Below are 25,377 nucleotides of genomic sequence, written 5' to 3'. Positions count from 1 at the left end.
GAATCTGTATTTCAGTAGCTCTGATCGGATGTTCTGTTGTAAAATGCCCACTGCATGTAGTATGACTACGTTATGATGATTATGTGTGGTACAACGTGAACACATAATGAGGCTTTAGCCTATTAGTCCACCCAACAGTCCATCATCAAATTTATTGACTAATGTCTCTCCTTCAAAGTCCTAAACAATAAAAGCTCCTGTGAAATGTACTCAGAAATACGGTAATCTCACACTGCATTTCAGTATCTTAACAAGAGTTCAACATCTGTCACACGCACACCTGCCACCAAAGTCCGTAGCCAACTAACTAACTTTTCACTTACAAAGCCGGCACTTAATTATCTTCATTTAAGGCAAATATAAATCTCGGTCACCACTGCAGGAGAACCTCTCACCAATTACTCTGTTTTACTTGTAACTATATTCTTTTCACCTTATCTTGGCCTGAGAGTGCCGTCCCCCCCTTTTGAATGTTGATATATAACAACAGATTAACACTACAACAACATGATCCCAGTCACGAAGTAGTAACAAGGAGAGGATGTAGAGCCACATTGCTGTTTTTTTCTGCCACTGAGCTACGTGAAATAATCTGCAACAGAATGAATATCTGGGCCAAATTCAAGTGAATGAACTGTCGCAGACCACACCTTTTATACTCATCTAAGCGTCCCGGAGGAACCAGGGTGTAGGAAAGTCCTAGAATACCGTATTGCTTAGATCATTGAAGCTATATATAACTACACTACATTCTTAGCACATGCTTACATGTTACAAAAGAAGACCATCTCTTGGCACTTTAGAAATTAACTCTACCCCTTCACTTCCCCAGAATACTTGTCCTCATACTAGCCACACTCATAACAGATAGTAACACACAATCAGTAACAAAGTAAAGGCATTTCTTTAACGTTGCGTCGCTAACTTCGAAAAACAGGAGAATAACTCGCAAACTGATAATTCTCAATATTGCCATGCGAATGCAGGATGGTCAAATGAAAGAAAGAATGAAAGAAAGAATGTTAGGATTCCGAAAGGCGATTGTCTTCAGTTCATCTCTCAAGAGCTGGCAAACTTTACCGATCCTTGCTGCCACATTTCACCAAATATGTTTCCATAGTTTAACCTCTGACGCCGTAAAACACTGTAAGAGGCTTAGTACGAACAAATGAAGAAGGCGTCTGAGGATATTTGTCCATGGAACAATTGTCTATCTATCTATCCATAGCCCGACGCCCTAATCCCGCAAAGGATGGCCGCAGACAAAACGCCTCCAAGTCGCTCTGTCACCCACCATTTGAATACCCTCCCTCCAACTCACTCTCCCCTCCTTCATATACCTCTCAACTCCATCCCTTCACCTCATCTTCGGTCTTCCCCTCCCTCTCCCTCCCTCCACCTCACTTACATACAACCTCTTAGTCAGTCTTTCATTCTCTATTCTCTCCACATCTCCAAACCAACTCAGTGTATTTCTCCTAATCTTCTCAACCACATCCACATCCACCCCACAACGTTCTTTCACTTCAACATTCGTCAACCTGTCCCTCCACGTCACTCCACAAGCTCCTCTCAAGTAGCTCATTTCCACTGCTCTCACTCTTGACTTGTTCCCCTCTTGCAAGGTTCATGCCTCGCTTCCATACGCCAGGGTAGGGATCACAGTACTATCATGCAGTGACTTCTTAACTTCCATACTCACATCCCTACTTTTCATCACTGCTTTCAGTGTACCAACAACCTTCCTTCCCTGCTGCACCCTTTCACGCACTTCATCCCCCAAAGTTCCATCCTTACTCATCACACTACCCAAGTACTTGAATGCACTCACATTCTCCATATCCTCGCCATCCAACCTCACCGTGCATTCTGTGACTTCATTCCTCTCAAACACCATAACTTTACTCTTGTTTACATTAACTTTCAGATTCCCCTTCCTACACACTGTCCCAAATTCATTCACCAGACCTTGCAACTCCCATTCATCCTCATTCAACAATACGTTATCATCAGCAAACAACAACACCGGAATCTTCCAAATATCACCCTCGTTCATTAGAGCCACCCCCACATCCACTGCCCTACCTTGCACCTCCTTTACAACCCCATCCATGTATATATTAAACAGCCATGGAGACATCACACAACCCTGTTTCAGTCCCACACTGAGATCAAAGAACTCACTCAGCTCACCATCCACTCGCACCGTAGCCCTAGCTCCTTCGTACATACTCTTCACAGCACTCATCAATTTCCCCTCCACTCCATATATTCTCAATACCTTCCACATACCTTGTCTATCTTTTCTGTCAAAAGCTTTCTCCAAGTCCATGAAGGCAGCATAAACTTTCTTTCCTTTCTCTAGATACTTCTCCACTAAACATCTTAGAACAAATATCTGATCTATACAACCTTTTCCCTTCCTAAATCCCCCTTGTTCTTCTCCAACTATCTCCTCTGTTATACACCTAACCCTATCAATGAGTATTCCACCATATATTTTTCCAGTCACACTAAGAAGGCAAATATCCCTATGGTTACCACATACTTCTCTCTCCCCCTTTCCTTTGTATAAAAGAACACCTATACCTGATTTCCAGTCCTCCAGAACCCTTCCCTCTTCCCAAGCCAATCTACATAACTTCCATATCCACTCCACTACAATCTCACCCCCATACCTCAGCATTTCACCACACACTCCATCAATTCCTGGGGCCTTTCCCATCTTGATCTTCTTCATTGCTTCCACTATTTCCGCCCTACTGATTTCTTCCTCCCTCCTCTCATCTCTCCTTCTCCCAGCCATTCCCCAACCACTTATACTCGCACTGCTGTCACTCTCTACATTCAACAGATCCTCAAAGTGCTCCTTCCATCTCTTCAATTTCTCTCTCTTCTTCGCCAACAATGTATTATTCTTATTTTTTTTGGGGGGGGATATTCGTCCCAGTTGAACTGGGACACGGGCAAACAGAGAGCCCGTCACACATTTTTCTTTCACTCCCCTACTATTTCCCTTTTCACACTGCATTACTTTCTTTACCTCCTTCCAAGACAATTTCTTACTCTCCCTCCATTTCACACTCAGATTCCTCCCAAATTCTTCATCCACTTTCTTCTTACTCTCCTTCACCAATCTCTTCACCTCCCTTCTCCTGATCACATATACTTCTCTCTTCTCTCTCTCATCTTCTCCCCTACCTCTGCTCGCTAGCCATTCACTATATGCCTTCTTCTTTTGTTCCACAGCTCGTTTCACCTCATCATTCCACCATGCTGTCCCTTGCACACCCCTGCATCTCCTCCTCACTCCACAAACCAACTCACACGCTGCACCTATCTCTTCCGTGAATATCTTACATACGTCTTCCACCCCTTCCATCTTCTCTAACTCATACCATCCCAACCTTTCTTCCACTATGCTCTTATACTCTGCCATTCTCTCAGTCTTGCAATTTCTCCACTTTTCTCACAGCAGCTGTTTCCTCCTGTCTTCCCCTTCGTCTCTTTAACCATTTTCTTTGCAGCCTTACCTTGCCCATCACTAAGTGATGGTCCGAGATTCCATTCCCCCACACTCTCCACACTCTTGCATCCAACATTTGTCTTCTCATTCGCTCATCCACACACACATACTATCATTGCCTTTCGTTCAACAAGTTCACCATCCATCCTCCTCATAACCCTTCATGTACTGTATACCTGTGGATCATCTTATGCCGAAAGTAGGTGTTAGCTATTGCTAACCCCTTACCAGCACAGATGTCCAACAAAGCACTACCATTCCCATCTACATCAGCTGGCACACCCCACTGACCAACCACTCCATCTACTCGTACTTTCCCGACTTTGCCATTCATGTCTCCAATCAAAAACACTCTCTCACTCCTCTCAAACTTGCCCATACATGCTTCTACTCTCGCCCAAAACTCATCTTTCACTCTTGCCACTCGGTCCTCTGTCGGTGCATACGCATACACAATCGCCCACGCTTGTATACCTACTTTCATCCTTATCCATACAATCCTTGCACCCATTGTTCAATACTCTCTTATATTCTCCTTCCACTTCTTGCCTGTCATCAGACATACTCCCTCTCTTGCCCTCTCTTTCTCATTAACTCCTGCACATATTCCTAAACCATATTCCCATTCTCTCACCCTTTCACCTCTCCATTTAGTTTCAGTCAATCCACATATATCCACTCTTGCATCCTCAAGCACCTGCATAATCTCTCTCTCTTTCACTTCATCATTCACTCCTCTCACATTCCGCGTCCCCACCCTAAGAATGTCCTTTGTCCGTTCCTTAGTCGTCAACGTATGGTCCATCCTGGTCTGAGGCGCTTGATTCGCTTGTTTAGTTAGTTCTTTTTACGGGGTGGGGCACTAACCCACCACCAACCCTTTTAGTCGCCTCGTACGACAAGCATGGATACTGGGGGAGTATTCTTGAAACCCCCCTACCCCCCGGGGGTAGGGGGGGTTTCAATTGTACCACCTTAAAATTTAATGAGTGGAGAAGTTAAGGAACAGCACCCTACTGAAATATGAGTAGAGGAAAGGAAGCTGGTAATGAAGAAACTGAATTGATACAGTATGGAGAGTACATCTGCACACAATTACTGTATGAGACCTCATCTCACTTCACACAATACCATCCACAAGCATGGCCAGGCTTCACGAAAGAGACAAAAAAGGCCAAAAAATAATAACATTGAGTTCAAAGGCCGTGAGTGCAGGTCGTTCTCAGTAAGAATAAAAAAAAAAAACTCAAATCAGGAAACCATGAACAATGGAGGTTATGTTTGTTAAACAAATGCACTAACGCTTAGCCTCCACAATCACTTGAAAACCTTCACCCAGACAATTTTCCATTTGCTGTACCTCCTCGACATATTCATGACTCAAAACTCCCGTTGCCAAAGACACACAAACTTACCTGCCAGAATACGATGAAGATATCACTCTTCAATGGACTGGTTGATGGTTGATATTTTTTTAAGATAAACAATTTATTTGGGCTATAAATGTGCTGAATTATCCTATGGTATAGTTAATTTGACAAAGTAAAAATTTGGAGATATAAGCCTTCAAAGTTGCACAGAAAGAGGTTGAGGGCAGCGCGAGTCTCGAGTGGCTGTGACGTCGTAGGCCTCCAAGCCCGGAGACAAAACACGACTGTGATCGCCAGCTGTGTGTTTATGGTTCTGCTGCTTACTCAAGCTTTGCTTCGTCATGGCCAAGTCAGCAGATAACCACCAATGGTGCTTTGTTTCACTGTGCAAGAACACAAGTAGACATGTTCCAGAAAAAAAGATTCATCACTCTTTCAAGAGATGAAAACCTGCCAGTTGTTACGGCAAGCAGCGCGTCGGGACTACGCCATCAATTCACAACTGACAAGTGACTACTCCTACCGTTGCGAAGCAGTGCGAGGAAATACTGCATCTGTGGTCATTTAGAGAATCGGCACTTTTGAATGAAAAAAAAAACAAAAAACAGTTTTTATCGCCATATAGGTTCATGCACACTTAATTATTTGAAATCCAGTAAATCAACAGGCTTCCATTTTGCATGTGCATTGATAAGTACAAATAAATGTATTTACAAAGTTAATCAGTTTTTACACAAAACAGAAGCCTGTCAAGGGAAGTTGTCAAGCTAGAGGTGAAACACTGCTAACTTTAGCAATTTTTTGCTTTGAATCCTGATTTCTTATTCAGTCAAATTAAACACAAATTTTTGACCGGATTTCAGATAATTAGGTGTGTATGAACCTATACGGTGATAAAAATTATAATAGCCTAATATATACAGCTTACCTGACAGTCATTTGTCAAGCAATATGAACCCTAACTTTGGCTTAAGCCATTTATAGGGTTGTGTAGATCTTATTCTACAGATTAGACTGCTTGTTACTAAAAAGATGTTCAAACATCACCAGTACATAAGACCAAGAAATCAGATAACCAAATATTCCACAGAGGTATAGGTGTCCATGGTCAGGCCTTTCAAGGAGGATAAAACCATTGAAATATTTTGGTTTTTGTGACAACTCCCGTACGCATTACTGCCCAATTTCAGGGCTATGTGCACCTGGAATCAGGACCAAGCCACACTTATACTAATTCAGTACATAAATCACTTCAATACGACTTTATCAAATCAAATCTTTGTGCTACTGAGTTGTCCTACAGAGGTACCTTGTTGTTGCAGGGTTCGCTGTCACTACTAGTCTCTAAAACCAACAAAACTCTTCTCTACAGCACAAACACAGCATACTTCATCTTTAAGAGAGCTATCACACTAAGTCTTACATGCCATTCATGATGATAACAGCAGAATATCACAGAAATCTTTCCTTTACTGCAGTAGCCAATGCCTCCCAGACTTTCTTGTGAGTTGGGGTCACCTGTGGCCCTTGCTTGGGTTATGACGTCACAGCGAGGGTGTATGTTTCTCGCGAGGTACGATAATCTCCAACTTCGACTGACTATTTTTTCATAAATATTAAATCGGAGAGAAAAAAATAATGATATTCCGATGATTACGAGTGACCATTTTATTACTTTAACTTGTATACGACCATCAACCAGTCCATTGAGGAGCAAGTGAAAACATGACTCATAAATACCAAACTGTGCAACTTGTGAAATAGCCCTCTTCACAACAACACGGTAAACTCGTCCACTTCACTCTCACAACAAACATTAGCGCTGGACAAATCTTCATACGAATGTATGTGGCAATGTTTGGCTAAAGTGGTACATTGGGTTTGCGTCCAGTGCACCCAGGGATCACAAAAAATAGAGCAACAAACTTTGAAGTAAATCATAAAATCATCAGCAGTAACAAGATCAGTATAACAAAAACAGCGACGGCAACAGCAAGACGTATAAAAGATATTATCAGAGAATGACTGTCTGGTGAAGAGTGACGTCCTCTCCTTGCGTCAGTATAGACTACAGGGTCATCGGGACAAGGATGAATAGGGCAAGAAGAACGAGCACAAGGACACAAAATGCTAATCATATACCTGGTCAAGAAGAAAGGAAGGTTTTTTACTATCAAACAATTCACACACACACACACACACACACACACACACACACACACACACACACACACACACACACACACACACACACACACACACACTCACACACACAATCCGTATGCGATAACTTGGTAGCACAGAATACTTCAGAAACAAGAAGCGGTGCCAAGGCGCAGCAAACCCGTCTCCTGCAGTCATTTTAGTGCTGATGTCTAAACACAGCTGGATATCTAGTCAAAGACGTCACATATCACATTTGGAGTAAATCGGGTGAAAATGAACGATTTTATGCCCATTCGAAAAATTAGGCCCGACTCACCTGACACTGAACCCCCTACGCTAACTGGTTGGTGACCCCCCCTGATGTAGTGAGACATGTTATAGATTGCAGATTTGAAAGATGCACCTTTAGGTTTTGGTTTCATGTCGATATGACGAATTTGAAAGGAGTTATGGTGATTTTTTTAACCTCTTCTTTTTACACTTTTTTGGGCCTACAGCCTGGGCCTTGTCCCAATTTGGCCTAAAATGTAATCAGATGATCAGAAGATCATAGCCCATCATCCCTGTAATTTTAGTGTTAGCTTTAATTACCCGTCCCTGCCCCGGTGATTAAAGCTAATACTTTTTAATCACTGTATCATGAGGATGTAATATTTTCTTGGGGTATTTCCTAATGATATTCTTTTCAGACTAGAAGAGTTTAATACAGTCAAGATTAACCCCGGCATTATCAGGGGGCTCTTCTGATCTAAGCATAATGGTGGTGGCAGTAAGAATTATCTAAAACAATATATCTTCGGACTCACGAGATTGAAAAACAAATTGGATAAGTTTTGATCCAGTGAGCGACTCCCGCAGTAAAGGAAACGACTCACTGAAGGCTCCATCAAGATGAGATTTGAATCGGACGTATTCCGTTGCAAATTGCTTGGTCGAGTGGGTCGGGATAAATGTTGACAGAAAAGCAACCATTTCATAGACTGGTATTCTGTACGTTTTCTTCAATGCCAGACATATTGTAGGCAATAAATGTTATGGCCAGAACTTGACCCTGAATGTGCAACACAGTGCTATTCTGCCATCTTATATTCCATCCTCCACTATGGGACAATGGGGGTCAGAATATTTCCTTTTTTAACCTCATTGTGACAGTCCTGCACCCAGAATTATGGCCCACTTACACAAACTGCCGTATTATGAGATGAATGTCCAGGGAAGGTGAATAACTGCAGGCATATATCGATGGCGTTCTTTGGGCTCTCTGTGACGGGTGTAGGATATGATAATAATAAACTTACTCAAACCTAACTAATGGCCACTACTAACCTAACTACACTAAATTTAATCTAACGTTAATACACCTTATTATAATCTAAGAAGTATATATCTGTTGTAATCCTTAACTCTTGAATCCGAAGACGCTATTTGTAGTTTATTCTTCCTAATACTTGGCGACTTTTTTCAATTTGGGAGAGATTATTTGAACTCAATTTGTGTGTTTCATCTTCGTTCATGCCTTTAGTCATTTAGTACACAGATCCGTCTATGGATTCACCCCTTAGGATTCAGCCCCCCAGCCACATATATCCTCCACGGGCCTGTTCACACATTGATTAATTTCCCCCATAGATCTTTATTCCCTTTATTCCCCATTGGACTAATTTTCTCCGACGGACCCATTTTTTCACCTTGGACTTTTCTTGTACCTTCGACCTGTCTTACCCTGTGAACCTATTTTACCATGGACTTATTTTTGTTCATGCGAAATTTTTCCTCATTAACAGATTTTTTTCTTATAAGCCTACTCTTCCAGTGGATCCATTCCCCCCATGTTCTGATTTTGACCGATGGGGATATTTTTCATATGGGCCTATTTTTCTGAGTGCATATATTTTTCCCATTTAATCCATTACCCTTTTTTCCAGTTAATGTACCTGTTTTCCCCATGGAACTGTCTTACCCTTGGAACTGTTTCCCCATTAGGGCCTATTATCTTCGTGATCCAATATTCACTCATGGTCTATCACTTCGCCAAAGGGAAATACCAAATCCACAGATGGATCAATGTTTACACATGGACCTGTTTCCTCTATGCATTTATATTTAACCATTGGATCCATGTTCCTACGTCGGACCATTTTCCCAGACACATGTTCCCCATAGACCTAATGTCTGATATGGACCTATTCCTACCACGGATTATTTCCTACCATGGACTTATTCATCCGAAGCATCTAATCCTCATGGATCTATTCTCCAACAACTCACCTACCAACCCCAACCACCCACCCAACCTGCTCGCCCACCCCAGCCAATTCCTTGTTCACCCACACCCACCCACTACACTCGATCCCAACCAACGCACACATCAGGCCCTCTGACCCACCCACACTCACCCCGTTTGATCCCAAGCACCAACCCAACCAACCCCACACATTCAGGCCTCCCACCCACCCCACCCCACCTCCCCCGACCCCTACCCATTCCACTCCAAGTGTTCCCAAACAAACCCACCCAACCGTCCTTCCCACAACCCTCACCCACCCCTTCTGGTCCCAACCACCAACCCAGCCAACCCCACACATCTGTCTCTCACAAACACCCATCCACCCCACCCAACCCCACCCCTCTCCACTCCATTCCACCTAACCCAACCCAACCCAATCCAACTCAACAATCCCACTCACTTTGCCTTGCCCACCCCGCCATCCCCACACCGGCCGCCCTACAACCCACGTCACCCAGCTCACTCCACCCATCTTTTCTCCAACTTACCCACCAGCCCCCAAACCTCCACCAGATGACTTGCATGTTTCACACACACACACACACACACACACACACACACACACACACACACACACACACACACGAAGTCACAACTGCTTTTACAGTATAGATGTGGTACTCACACCCGGGTAAAACAGCCTGATGTAATCACAGAAAAAAGATCGATTAAATAGAGTATCTGGCCTATTGTTGGTGGGTCTAGGTGATATTATTAAACTTCGCAGAGTTCCTGTGTCGTTGAGGAGTTGATGAAGGTTATTCAGCTTTCCTATTTGAAAATTCTAAATGGTACTGAATGAAATCTGGAGTTATCATGAACAGAACACAAAAATGCACCATCGGGCTCAAAAGGATAACGAAGGAATCAGTTTGATTTGACATGCCTACTTTAAACGGAATAAAAGAGCTTGAAAACAGCAAGAATAACATTGACAAGACGTCTTCGGGATAAAGAGGTTAGACCTTTCATCCCTAGGACGTTCATTTTATTGTATTGGCACCTCCACCTGAGGATGATGTTTTGTTGGAGAGAGCACCCAAGTAGTGAAGGAAATAACGAATGATGCATCCAACTATACTCCAGGTTTAAGAGTCTCTATCAAGCTGAATGCAATGATCGGGAAGCCACAGGATTAAATGTAAAAGACGTCATAGTGAGGAATTAGGTCCTGAAGCCTTAGGATGTCATTTGCTTTATTTCTTACGTTCTCATGAAAACAACATCGAAGAAAAGAGAGACACTTTAAAATATACGAGTCAGATGTAAGCCTCCTAAACCCCTTTACAACCATATACCTAAAAAAAAAAAATGAAAAGAACTGTAGGTAGCAATTTAAAAATTATTCGGCGTACGAGGTCTGAAGGAGTATTATACCAACTGTATGGCACACACCACACAAGTAAGTTCACTCGTTAATCCCTTCAGTACATACACCATTTTGTATCCCATTCTTGCTGCTGCCAGAAGATGCACTTCCCTCTGATGCGATTTTTCAACTGGAAGGAACACATATCCCCTTCACTAAGCTCGCTACATGGGTTCTCTTCCTGCTTGACTAAAATCGTCGGACACCAGCAAGACCAAAACACCATTTACCAGTACATCCTCGAGGAGTATTGTTGTGAATATGAAATACTAAAATGTGAAATGTTTGCCATTTTTAGGTGAGATATTTGCAGCAAATTAGCTACTTTGCATTGCATTTCGGCTTTTGACAGATGAGGTTGATAATATGCTCAGGAGAATCCAGTAATACGAAAAAAGTTAAAACCTCCCATGCCTGGAATTTTGCTGAAAGTTAAGAACTTTTTTATGTACAGTATTCCTAAATAAGTATTCACTCTTGTTTTGTTTGTTTTTCCAGAAGATATCTAAAAAATTTATTGGATTTAATTTTTTTTTTTTTTTTTTGATATGTGGGTCATGGGCCAAGGGAGAGTTAATTAAATTTATTGGTGATCTGAGTTGAAGTCCCGGTTCAGAACTTTTTGTTTGTTTGATTGTCCTCAAGATACAGTATGTAAGAAAGTTATAGATGGATTTCAATGAAATTTTAAGAATATGTCTGTCATGGGCCAAAGAAGAGCTAATTATATTTTGATGGTGATCTTAGTTGTCTAATATAGGTGTTGGCGGAGGTATGGGCTCTGTATGTGCGCAAGAAAAAGAAGCAATGGAAGAAAAAAAAAGGCATTAGACATAGAGTTATGAACATGAGAAGAGACTAGCAAATAGAAAAAAGGAAAGATATGACTGATGATCTAGGAAGAAAAATAAAGATAAACTGTTTTGGAGACAAAGCTATTATGGAAAGAGGTGTCGAAACGAGGGTGGCTTATAGTTAGGTGTGGGGGATGAAAATGGACGTGACCTGGAAATGAAGTAAGGAGCACATGGAAGAATTACTTGGAAAGGGTAATGGGTGGGAAAGAGGAGAGGAGAGCGGTGGTAAACAGGAGTAAATGAAGTGGTGTGTAAATAATGAAAGTGATATCGGAGACTGTGATATTGGGAATAGTGAAAAATGCTGTGAGAAAAGGTTGAAAAATAAGGCGTCGGATGTTGACGAGGTATTTGCAGAGACGATCAAGATTAATGGGGATATCTTTCAATTTGGCCATGAAAGAAAATATTGTATGCAGCTCATGAAGACTTATTCTTGTGATGGGAGTAGAATTATCCCATTATCTTCTTCAGTCCAGGAAATTCTTATCTGAATATAATCGTCTGGTAGGAGGAAGATTGAACTTTACAAGATGTTCTCGGTTGAAAGGTTTAATTTGTTGTTCAGTAGTCACACTCCACCATGACCGCAGCTGACATACACCGGGGATATGATGCAGGAAAGACGAGGATGGCTTGTCGTTGTGGACACAGGCGTCTAGAGATAAACGGATTTGGAATCTGAACTTTTGTTGAATTTTCTTTAGAAAGGAGAAGTTTAAGAGATCGTACGTTTTCAGCTATTCCCACATTAAAAATAGATAAATAAATAAATAAATCACGTGTCCATTGGATTAAGAAAGGATAAACATATGAGCAGTTCAGGTCGAATCATCGTTTATAAGTTTGATAAAAGTATTCGTAGATACCAAGAATAAAATGCAAATGACGCCTTCTACTTACCTGAAGGGATCAGAGGTAGGTTACCATAATAGCTTAAAACCTGTGAGTAATGGATGGAATGGGATCAAAGGATGCAAATTAGTAAATGGACTGAGACTCTAAAAGAGAGAGAAGTATAATCTGGGTTGGATGGGCAGAGATTAATCCGTCCATCTATTGAACAATATACCATAGCCTACCCTTGGGTGTAAACCCTTGCGGCCCAATGCAGCCGGGGTGCCCTAACTCATTGTCATTAGGCCTTTTTTGGTTATATGGTTACCACCCAAGGCTTCTCGATTTACAAGAAACCATTTGGCTTGTCACTCGGTGCAGAGTCACATGAAGGCAGCACTACATCAAGTGAGTGGATGATGAGAGCCCCCACCGATCTTATTTATTTATTATTGTTATTATTATTATTATTATTATTATTATTATTATTATTTTTGGCTTATCAATATTGCTAGTAGTTGGCGATTTTGTTCATCATCTTAAATCGCTCCGGCAATGTTGGTTTTGATTAAAATGTAAATAATCTCCCTCAGATTTTTTGCAAGTCACAAAAGTATACAGTAGACTAGAAACACTAGTCATGCAATAATCCTTCCAGCTGAGTACTTGGAATTTTAAATCCGCCATTCTAACTATCCATTTGTCTCTCAACGGCTTGACTGAAATACTAAAGGTAGGATTATGTCGAAAAATTGTAGGGATATACCTATAGGGTCAAGGAATATCCACTTCATCTGTGGTACAATTTTGTTATTTGATAATGAACAAATTGCATTCTCCTCTCAAGACACAACACAATTTTTTTATAAAGTCTCCTGAAATTTAGCTTTCTCATTTGTCTTTTTTTCACTAGTCATGTAATCGCTATATAGGAACGATATGTTACGATTATTATATTCTACTACAGGCCATCTACAGTTAAAGAAAATTAAGAAAACGCATGTAAGGAGAGTAAGTTTGGCTATTCCATGGTTTGCAGAGAACTTGTCTAAATAACCACTGTCCAAGGCATAGAGAAATAACGCACATTCAGGTTTCTTTATTTCTACCACGTCTGATGCCCTAAGACTGTATATGGTAATACAATTACAACGGTAAAAATATTCCCCTTCTTGTTATACTGGGAGCCTGCTAGTTTTCAGGTGAAAGGGAAAATGTGTTGTGATAACTTTGATAAGTTTATGGGTCAAGAGTTAAACATGACTACTACTACTGTTACAACTACTACTACTACTACTGCCACCACCACCACTTTTACTACTACTACTACTACTACTACTACTGCTACTGTTATTACTGCTCTTTTAACTGAGTACAATCAGCTGAATCGTATAAGTGCAAGCACCATAAGTTACTGTGTCACGGCCACACTACAGGCACAGTCACCTAACCCAGATGAACCTAATGCACTGAATGAAAAGGTGAAAAAAAAAATGTAAAGAGAAGACAGGCTACTAGAAGTTTCGGAGAGAGAGAGAGAAAAAAAAGCGCGGGGGGGGGGGGCCAATAAAGAGGGTTAAGAAGAAAGGATCAACGCTGAATCAAACAAGTGTTCAGCCTAGCTTTGAAGATGCCACCATACGTCAACCATTCGATGAAGAAAACACCTCTGGTACTGGGTAGTTCGGCATCTCATCGGCTGTAATGCTTGTGAATGCCGGGCTTAAGAAAACCTCGTTGACCTTCACGGTATGTACGCAACGGGAACCCGATCATGCAGTGATTGAGTCAAGTTGAGACTGAAAATGCGATGAAAATTCTTCAGACATGAAGAAGTCCGGTGATGCATATTTTGCCTGCATAAAAAAAAAAAATAAATAAATAAATAAAGCTGTCTAGCCTCACCCCTAATCATATAAGAGCTGTGCAGAAATCCATGGGTGGAAACATCCAGTACTAATTAACAAATATATTGATTCACACTGCAATACCTGTTCCATTATCTTCCAGCAATAATACAATGAATGCATTTCTAGGAATAATGAATGACGGCAATGTTTACCGTACTGGTGACGACTTTCACACACGCTCGTGGAATCACAGCCAGTGTCAAATTACGTGCATGAGCCTTTTGTGTGTGTGTGTGTGTGTGTGTGTGTGTGTGTGTGTGTGTGTGTGTGTGTGCCAACAAAATAAATCAGACAGCTTTTATCCGATTATAACCAAACTCTGTGTAAGAGTTTTGGGATAGCCCATGAAGAAATCCCTTTTTACATATATAGAACAGTTGGTTTTCACACCTGTCAACACACATCTGTTTATGTACATGTTCACCATCATTCAGTTCCTCTACGTAAAAAGACTAGCGTACGAGCAATATATTTAGATCAACTGTTCAAAGTTTTAATTTGTCTGTAAACAGTTAAATCGAGTCACTGAAACTGACACTGACTTGTTGTTTTTCTGTTTTTTACTTGGCCAGATCAGTATTAGGCACTGGACAATAAACTTTTTTAAACGATTATTCATAGGAGATCAAAGGGATAATGATGGTATTTACACGGTTAACCTTCTAAGACTGGATATAATTTTCATCTCATTCTGGAAAAAAATTAAGTTCATGTTCCGGCACTAGTCATACCCGTTGTTTGATACTGGCACTATTATACGTGTCACGAGGCATCGAGTGCATGACAGAAGCGTGTGTTGTTGTTGGCGGTGGTGATGAGGCTGGTGGTATTGCTGGTATACTTGTTTTGGCTCTGGTGGTTGTCGTTATTGATATTACATTCTTTTGTTGTTGTTGTTTTCATGGTGTTCTTCATAAATTCATATTCATGTTGTTGATGTTATTGTTGTCGTTGTTGTTGTTGTTGTTGTTCTTCTTCTTCTTCTTCCTGGGGTAAATAATAAATCGAAAACTGCCACGCCCACCTTCATTTGCTGTATAACTCTTGGCCACATTAATCGTATATGACACCCGCCCGTGTCTGAATTTCTGTGTGTGTGTGTGTGTGTGTGTGTGTGTGTGTGTGTGTGAACAAAATAATTCAGTTTTTACTTGATTTAACAAAACTTAGTGGAAGGATTCAGGGTCAGCCAATAAGGAAATATACTGGTTTGGGAGTAAGTCGAAGGTCAAGGTCACATGGTTGGCCAATCGTTGCTTTACGAAGATTTACTTCAAAAGGCTTCATCTAATTTTGACCAAATTTGAGGGAAGCGTTGAGGGTAAGGCAAGAATGAAATTATTCTAATTTGCCGTCAATCGGTGATAGGTCACGGTGACAGGGCAAGGTCAAAATTCTACTCGTGTTTGTGAGGGTAAAGAAAATAAATAAATAAATAAATAAATAAATCATTCTCGGTGCGATATAAGCAAAAGAAGGTGGAAGGGGTGAGGGTCGGACAAGGAGTAATTTTGGTGTCTGTGAAAACAGTATGTCAAAGATCAAGGTCACAGGGTAACATCAACTTAAACAATATCATACAATTTCGAACAAGCTTTGTGGAAGGGTTATAAATCTGGAAAACATATAAAGATTCGATTTTGAAAACAAACTCTCCAAAGTCAAGGTCATGGGGTAAGGTCAATGTTCAGCCTGTGTGTCTGTGTGTGTGACCAAACTAACCAAAGCTATTTCCTCCTGATTTGATCCAGTTCTGGTGGAAGAGCTGCGGATCGCTTAGAGGGAGACTGTTTTTAACACTTGATCAAAGGTCAAAGTCACATGGCAAGGTCAAATTAAACAACTTTTATCTTACGTACACCAAACTTTTGAATGCGTTCAAGCTGAAGGGGATAAAGAGGTTTGATTCTGAGGACAATCAGTCAGAGGTCGGAGTATAAGGTCAGCTGTTAAGGTGTTTGATCAGTGTCATCGCATACAGTTTCATCTTATTTGAGCTAAAGCTGGTGAAGCGTTACGGGTTCATCAAGACATGAATAATTCGACTCTGAGGGTAATTTGTCGAAAGTTAAAGCCACAGAACAACCAGCACAACATGGGGACTACTAGAACAACACAGAAACCACGACACACACACACACACACACACACACACACACACACACACACACAAGCCAACAAATCACAGGGACTCCCAGCACAACACAGGAACCACCTGCACAACAGTGGGACCAAGAACACAACACAGGAACCATCAACACAGCAACGGGACACCAACACAACAAAGGACTCTCAACACAACAAAGAACCACCAATTCAACAACGGGACCACCAGCATAACAAAGGGACCACCAAAACAAGTACATCACAAAGGAAGTGGTGCCTAAAAATTTATTCCTCCTTATGCTAGTGGCCAGAAGAGGTACTATAAAGCGAGTGAGCAGAGAGAGAGAGAGAGAGAGAGAAAGAGATGGCTACGACTCTGAACGCAGTGATGGGAACATCAGACGGTTGCAGAAGGCGTGTTTGCTAACAGTAATGTCAGCCGCCATCCCGATTTTAGTCATCAGATCAAGACAAACAAACCTGCATGAAGGCAGACTATGGCAAAAATGAAGGCTGGAAAATAATATGGACGACAGGAAGTACATGAATCCATCCATCCATCCATCATCCTATCCTATGCCGCCCCATGAGGAGCGTAGGAGTCTAGGGTTAAGCAAACTGGCCCTGGAATTTAAGATGAGAGTGACCAGCCTCAATCATCCCTGAGCGGCAATACATGAGCAAAAACCCCAACCACCCCTTGCATATACACCTACACAGGCTCAAACCGACTGAAGCGCCTTAATTACCCACTAAACCACAAGAAGCCATTATCTGGTTATATGTTACTGCTCAGCATAATAAATGGTTTCCTGGCGTACAGGAAACCATTTGTCTTGTCACTCAGTGTAGTCACCCATAGGCAGAAGGAAGAGGAAAGAGTGAAGGAAAGACAGAAGAGGGAGTGTAAAGTCACCCGTAGGCAGAAAGAAGAGGAAAGAATGAAGGAAAGTAAGACAAAAGAGGAAGGAAGGAATAGAGGAAAGGGCAGACACCCAAAGCAGCACTGCATAGAGTGAGTGGATCGTAAGTGTCCCCACCTACCACAAAAGTACATACATAAGGAAAGGAATCCAAACACACGGGTAGGAAGGGAGAAAGTAGAGAATGTGCATGTAAAATGTTGAGCAGAAGGCTAACATATGAAAATGGAAGTGAATATACTTGTAGAGGAAGTGGGGAAATAAAGGCAAGAAGTGGGGAGAAGAACGCAAAACTTGGGTAATGGAAGGCAACGGACATGGAGAGAAAACAAATAGATGGTGATGGAGGATAAAGGACTATGAAGGAAGAGAAAGAAAAAGTACAGAAAGGAAGGTAAAAATTGGAAAGTGAATGGAAAGTTTGTGGAAGGAAGAGGCAAAAGTTAGGAATGGAAGATGAAAATGGGGGAAAGAAACTGAAAATACGAGGAAAAGTGAGCAACAGTAGAGATTATAGCAAGTATAGGTGAAAAAGCAAAAAACTTGGGAAAGGAACGCAAACAGGGGAAAGGAAGAAACAAAAGAGGGCAAAGAAAGGAAAATAAGATAGGAAAGGAAGGAAATAAATTAGGAAAGGGTGAGGACAGGAAAAAAATGAAGGCATGAAGGAAAAGGGGAAGGAATAGTTGAGGGAAGGAAGATGAGCGAGAGGAAAGGAAGGAAGAGAGAGATGAGGAAGGCAAAATTGGAGAATAGGAGAGTGGATCTGGTGGATCCTCCTTTACTACCCCAAATGAACCATAGGTGTAAAAAAAAGTATAAAGTACAAAGAGAATACAAAAAGGAGCACTGACGGAGTGCAGCACTTGTACCCATCACTTGGTCTAGGGTCCGAACATTTAACCTTTTCCTGTGATTCTAAATACACACACACACACACACACACACACACACACATATATATATATATATATATATATATATTATATATATATATATATATACAGGGTGTTTCGCGACGTATGACAAAAACTTACACCAATGATCTATCATGTAATTCTGAGTATATTTTGTTCTATAAACATATGCTCTCTGCGACCCCTGTTCAGTACCCAGCATTCGGTTGTTTTGTGTAAAAGCTCGTCTCTTGCATGCGCCATTGGGTGAGAGCTTCGCAGGGCGACGGGAGACGAGGATTATTAGCTTGTACTATACATAATAATCCCATATCCTATCAGTACACACGAGTTTTAAGAAGAAACTTTACGTAGTCTATTGATTCTTTAATATCGTCATGCATTCATGCAATTCTTTTGCACATATCGACTGTAATTAAGGATTAAATTCAAATTTTATGGCTTGCAAGGGAGTAGGGAGGGAGGGAGGACAGGCTGGTGTGTTGTGCCAGTTATGTAATATTTGGTTTGTAGGATGTTGCTACCAACATTATCATAACACCCACAGCTCAATCAGTGAAAGCACATTATCATACTGAGTGACTAGCCTCACTTTAAGTCAGGAGTAATATTATTATTCATAACAATTTTTCTGCTGCAAGTAAACGTGGCACCATTTTTTTCATATGCTGACGTGAGAACAGTGATACAGGATTGCCAATGTAACGACTATGTTGCTAGACCTATTTTCTTGCTTCTACTTGCGGCACTAACATATGGCAACATGATATCTAGCTACATTCTGGATATTTTTGCCATTTTTAGGTGATATTCTAGAGATTTTATCGTATTTTCTAGCGATGTTTTGCAGTGTTTATTATCTAGCGACATTCTAGCAAGTTTTCAGAACTAAACTAGCGAGACTGATGATAAGGATTTTGGCAACCCTGCGTCCAGTGTCATTACTCATTTGAACGGGGACATTTGCAGGAGAGGCACATACTTTAAATACTGTTCTCCGCGTTCTGTTGTTCACCGGGTTCAGCTTCACATGTTCATGAAACAGCATGCCACGTACGTACAGCAGTGAAGAATATGCAGATATCGTGTATTCTTTTACGGATTCTGCGATGATGTGCTGCAGAGAGGAACACAGTTGGAGATACCCAATGGCGCCACGTTTACTTGCAGCAGAAAAATTGTGAATAATAAAATTCTTCCTGACCTAAAGTGAGGCTAATCTCCCTTTAGAATAAGTTTTTTTTTCACTAAATGAGCTGTGGGTGTTATGATAATGCTGGTAGCAACATCCTACCAACTAAATATTACATAACTGGCAACAACACACCAGCCTGTCCTCCCTCCCTCCCTACTCCCTTGCAAGCCATAAAATTTGAATTTAATCCTTAATTACAGTCGATATGTGCAAAAGAATTGCATGAATGCATGACGATGTTAAAGAATCAATAGACTACGTAAAGTTTCTTCTTAAAACTCGTGTGTACTGATAGGATATGGGATTTTTATGTATAGTACAGCATAAGCTAATAATACTCGTCTCCCGTCGCCCTGCGAAGCTCTCACCCAATGGCGCATGCAAGAGACGAGCTTTTACACAAAACAGCCGAATGCTGGGTACTGAACAGGGGTCGCAGAGAGCATATGTTTATAGAACAAAATATACTCAGAATTACATGATAGGTCATTGGTGAAAGTTTTTGTCATACGTCGCGTTACACCATGTATATATATATATATTTTTTCATCATCATCAGCCGTTGAGGTCCACTGCAGGACCGGCCTATCCCTACCGAAGCAGGGACGATAGAGCCAATGTATCTCTACCCAGTGGCTTAGGCTGTCTGGTATAGACTGTAGGTAGGGTGAGAAGTGCTTGTAAGTGTAATTGTGGTGTTGTAGTGGCTTTGGATGTGTGTGTAGTCTGTGAACCAAGTGTAATCGGCCCGCCTTAAGCCGACTGGGTGCAAGCATACCAGTATGCGACACTGGTTCAACCAGAGCACCCCTTGTGTCCGCCAAAGTAGCAAGTGGCTTGGTGAACGCTTTCCAAAGTTTTTACAACTCTGACGGAAAGCGAACCCGCGCTCACCAGCTTGCGAAATGCACACTCTACCTCTGTAACACAGAGGCTCCATATATATATATATATATATATATATATATATATATATATATATTGTTACGGAACAGAGAAAGATAATGTACATATTAAGTGAGAATACTAAAAATCACTACTGTCCCGTAAAGTTCCTGGTTCAAAACAAAAGAGTTAGGTAAAATTACAAGTTAAAGTTTAATGCTCAAACTAACAACAAAACATTCAGGACATAAGGATAATGTAATGGCAAAAAACAGGTTAAATATATGGTTAACTGCAATAGCCTCTATTAACACGAAATTAGCAAGTGTAAATTTATCTAAGTCAGCCCTGATAAAATGAGAAAACCAGATAATACTCAGTGAATGCAAAATATATTATTACAGATACAAAATATTATTACCACTGGCTGACAATATGAATTACAAAAACTTTACTAGGCCTACGAATCAACACCTTATGCTATACAGTACAAGAACAAAATGTAATAACACTTATACTCAAATTACACAGCTGCTAGATGGTTGGAGACTTCCTGAGCACTCACAATAATACCAACTGTACAGGGGAGGACAGAGATGTGAGCAAAATGAGTAGATCTAAGTGGCAATTAATGCAGAGACTGAGCTCATTATATAGGGGCCGGCAGAGCTTGATACAACTTGTAAGAAGGACGCACAAATGAAGCCAGAGGGGACAAAGAGTTGACACTCCTGTTCTGAACAACAGAAAGAACGACTTAATCTACTATAAGGGAGGAGGGGGGGAGTGAGGTAGAACACGCTCGTGATCAAACATGCAGCATACTGTACGTTAGAATTACACAAAGGATGATGAAATCATAGGCTATGTAACACCTCCCCACAAAGAAAAAGAAATTTACAAAGGAAATTTCTTATTACTCTAAAACAATCTGTCTAAAGTCTACATAAGCAATCTGCAATAACATTTTCTTTCCCCTTGATATGTTGTGTGTCTAATGAATACTCCTGAAGAAGTAGACTCCATCTTGTCAATCTCTGATTTTTATCTTTAAACTTACTAAGGAATTTCAGTGGGTTATGATCGGTATAAATGACTATGGGGTCAAAACCAGAATACAAATAAAATGAAAAATGCTGTAAACCCAAAATCAAGGCCAAAAGCTCTTTCTCAATAGTTGAGTAGTTCTTTTGAGGTGGAGTGAACTTCTTACTATAATAAGATACAGGGTGTTCAATACCCTGATCATCCTCTTGCAGCAAAACAGCCCCAGCTCCTGTATCACTTGCATCAACAGCCATCTTAAAAGGCTTAGCAAAATTTGGAGTAGCGAGCACTGGCTGACTTAATATGATAGCTTTAAGTTTGCTGAAAGAGGATTCACAGTTATCGGTCCAGACAAATTTAACTCCCTTTTTCAGTAGGTCTGTAAGTGGTGATACAAGAATTGAAAAGTTAAGAACAAATCTCCTGTAATAACCTACCATTCCCAAAAATCTTTGTAGCTCTTTCCTACTTTTAGGTCTGGGAAGATCATTTATAACCTGAACCTTAGCTGCTCGTGGTGCAACATGTCCATCACCAATTACGTACCCAAGGTACTGAACTTTAGCTTGACCAAACTCACACTTTGATAAATTAGCTACAAGATTAGCCTGAACCAAACGCTCAAGAAATTTACTGACATGGCATAGGTGATCTTTCCAGTTGTCACTGAAGATTAATACATCATCAATATAAACAACACACTCTGCCAAACCCTCTGTTACAACAATCATAAGCTTCTGAAATGTGGCTGGTGCATTCTTCATACCATATGGCATTACAGAACATGCAAAAGTCTTTCCTAGTGTTACAGAACATGAGATCTCCCTAGCACGTTCAGTCATAGGTACTTGCCAGTATCCCTTTAACAAATCAAACTTACTTATGTACCTAGCCTTTCCGATCTTGTCTATGCAATCTTCCACGCGAGGGAGAGGGTAAGTGTCTGTTTTGGTTATCTGATTAACACGTCTGTAGTCAATGCAAAGCCGCTGTGACCCACCTGGCTTAGGGACTAGAGTGACAGGAGAACTCCACTCGCTCTGACAGGGCTCAATCATCTTGTGGTCCAACAGGTAGCCAAGCTCCTTCTGGATGAGAGGAACTTTCACTGGGTTCACACGGTAAGGAGGCAATTTAATTAGCTTTGCGTCTCCAACATCAACATCATGCATCAACACAGTGGTTCTTCCTGGAGTGGCACGGAACACTTGCGGGTACTCCTGCAGTAATGCCGAAAACTCCTGCCTTTCCTCGGGAGCTAGATGAGAAAGCTTAGTCTGGAGATCATTCATGATATCAGGATTCTTCCCCAAACTATCACTCAGGCTCATGCTGCATGGGAGAACTTCACTTGCAGACTCGGGTGGAACAGCTACAGTGCAGACTGGGTTATTTTCGTCCCGCCTGTGATATAACTTTAGCATGTTGATGTGACAAAGTTGCTTGTTCTTTCTACGATCTGGTGTGGCGATGACATAGTTGACATCACTGAGTTTCTTCTCCACGAAATATGGACCACTAATCTTGGCTTGAAGAGGTTGCCCATGCACCGGTAGCAGAATCAGAACCTGATCTCCTGGCTGAAAGTGGCGTAACCTGGACTTCTTATCATACCAAGTCTGCATCTTCTCCTGAGCAGCTCCTAAATTCTCTCTCGCCAGCTGTAAAGCAGTGGACAGCCGTTCTTTGAACTTCATCACATACTCCAGCAGGTTGACGTCATTTTCCTCCGACAGCCAGCATTCCTTGAGTAGCTTAAGGGGTCCTCTTACTTCATGGCAAAACAGTAGTTCAAAAGGTGAGAAGCCCAGTGATTCATTTGGAGATTCTCTTGCGGCAAATACAACGAATGGAAGACCTTTATCCCAGTCTTTCTGATGTTCCAAACAGTATTTCTTGAGCATCGATTTGAGTGTTTGATGATATCTCTCCAACGCTCCTTGGGTCTGGGGATGGTAAGCTGAAGACGTGATCTGGGTGATGCCCAACTCTTTCAGAGACTGCTTGAAAACATTTGACATGAAATTACTTCCCCGGTCTGACTGTACCTCCTTGGGCAGACCAAACTTTGTGAAGAACCCTAGCATTTCCTTAACCACGTTCTTTGCTGAGATATTTCTAAGTGGAATGGCTTCAGGATAACGAGTAGCCATATCAATCAGGGTCAACACATAAGAAAATCCTGAAGAAGTCTTAGGAAGAGGGCCCACAATATCCACCAACACACGGGTGAATGGCGCCTCAAAAGGAGGAATGGGAACTAGAGGTGCAACCTTTTCGGTCTGATTACACTTCCCCACAACTTGACAGGTGTGACAAGACTTACAATACCAGGAAACATCCCTGAAGATACCTGGCCAGTAGAAGTGTTTCAAAATGCGTGCCACAGTCTTCCTCACTCCAAGGTGTCCTGCCAAACTGGAATCATGAGCCACTCTAATGATATCCTGCCTACAAACACGAGGGATGACAACTTGATGTACAACCTCCCATTCACAGTCGGCTGATGCTGTTGGGGGTCTCCACTTCCTCATAAGTACTCCTGACTTTATATAATAACAAGTAGAAGCACCAGCTGACTCTTCCTCACTGCAAGCAGAGTTAGCTAGACTTTTCAACTCAGGGTCAGCAACCTGCAACTCAACCAACTCTTGATGAGATAAATTATCAACACTACACGGTACTGCCTCATCTGGTGAGTGGTCCAAATTAGCAAGAAAAGTGTCAGCTAGGATAACATCATCATCATCATTATCCCCTAAGTCACCAGTAACTTTAGACTTAGCCCTAGTGAGAGCACATGCAGGGAATACATCAGGGACATCACAATCCTGGGCCGCAGCCACTGGCTAACTAGACAACTGAGGAGCTGGACACACTTGACTTCCACCAATATCATTTCCAAGTAAGAAAGTTACACCTGACATTGGGAGTGTCTCAACCAACCCAACCATAACTAAACCATTAACAAAACCACTCTAAATTCACTCTGCACAGAGGGACAGAGAAGTAGTTATTCCCTACACCTTGTAAGATTACAGTTTCATCAGAGGAATTAACATTAAAGCCTAGAACACTGGTCAGCATAAGGGATTGGCAAGCACCTGTATCACGATATATTTTAACTGATTTCCTGTCATTACTGTCCAGAGGACTGACAAAACCATCAGACAGGAAATTAGCACATGAACTCTTGAGAGTGTCACCCACGTTGCTGCTGAAAAGAGGAGCTCCATCATGAGAATTTAATTTACCCCTCAAAGCAGGTTCAGTTAACTCAGTTAAAGAATTCTGGGAACTCTCAAGGGTGGACACTAGACCAATTGACTGAATATTTAAAGACTCCTTTTTGTTCACATCACGCTGTCTCCTGAAACATTTCTCCGTAGTATGACCAAGCTTACTACAATAAGTGCATTTACTTTTCTGAAACCTAGAGGTGGAACTGGTATTTACTTCCTGAGAAACATCATCTTTATTCTCTTTCCTGGTACCTGTACTCTGAGTAGAGGCAACGTACTTACTCAGCTTTCCTTTTTTCTCTAGAATATCTCTTGTGAGTGAGAACATATTCATCAGCTAAAACTGCAGCATCAGACAAATTATTCTTTTCTCATCAAGATATAGGCTTACATCATTATTAATACACCTTTTGAAGTCCTCTAGCAAAATCATCTGCTTAAATTTGTCAAAATCAGAATCCACATTCTTAGAATTTAACCACTGCTCTAACAGTTCTTCTTTGATTTTTGCATACTCAACATGGGATTGCTTATCTTGCTTGTAAGTTGTCCTAAATTTTACTCTTTAGGCTTCAGGAACAAGCTCATAGGCCTTAAGAATCAAGCTCTTAACTACATCATAATTATCACATTGATCCTGAGGCAAAGATGCATAAGTTACTTGAGCTTTACCGGTGAGAACAGTTTGAAGGAGTACTGGCCAATACTCTTTGGGCCAATTAAAACCTGTAGCTACCCTC

The sequence above is a fragment of the Coenobita brevimanus genome, chromosome 55, assembly GCF_032717465.1.
Source record: "Coenobita brevimanus isolate Jiangsu-jjx chromosome 55, ASM3271746v2, whole genome shotgun sequence".
In the NCBI taxonomy this organism is placed as follows: Eukaryota; Metazoa; Arthropoda; class Malacostraca; order Decapoda; family Coenobitidae; genus Coenobita; species Coenobita brevimanus.
This window is presented reverse-complemented; position numbering follows the sequence as displayed.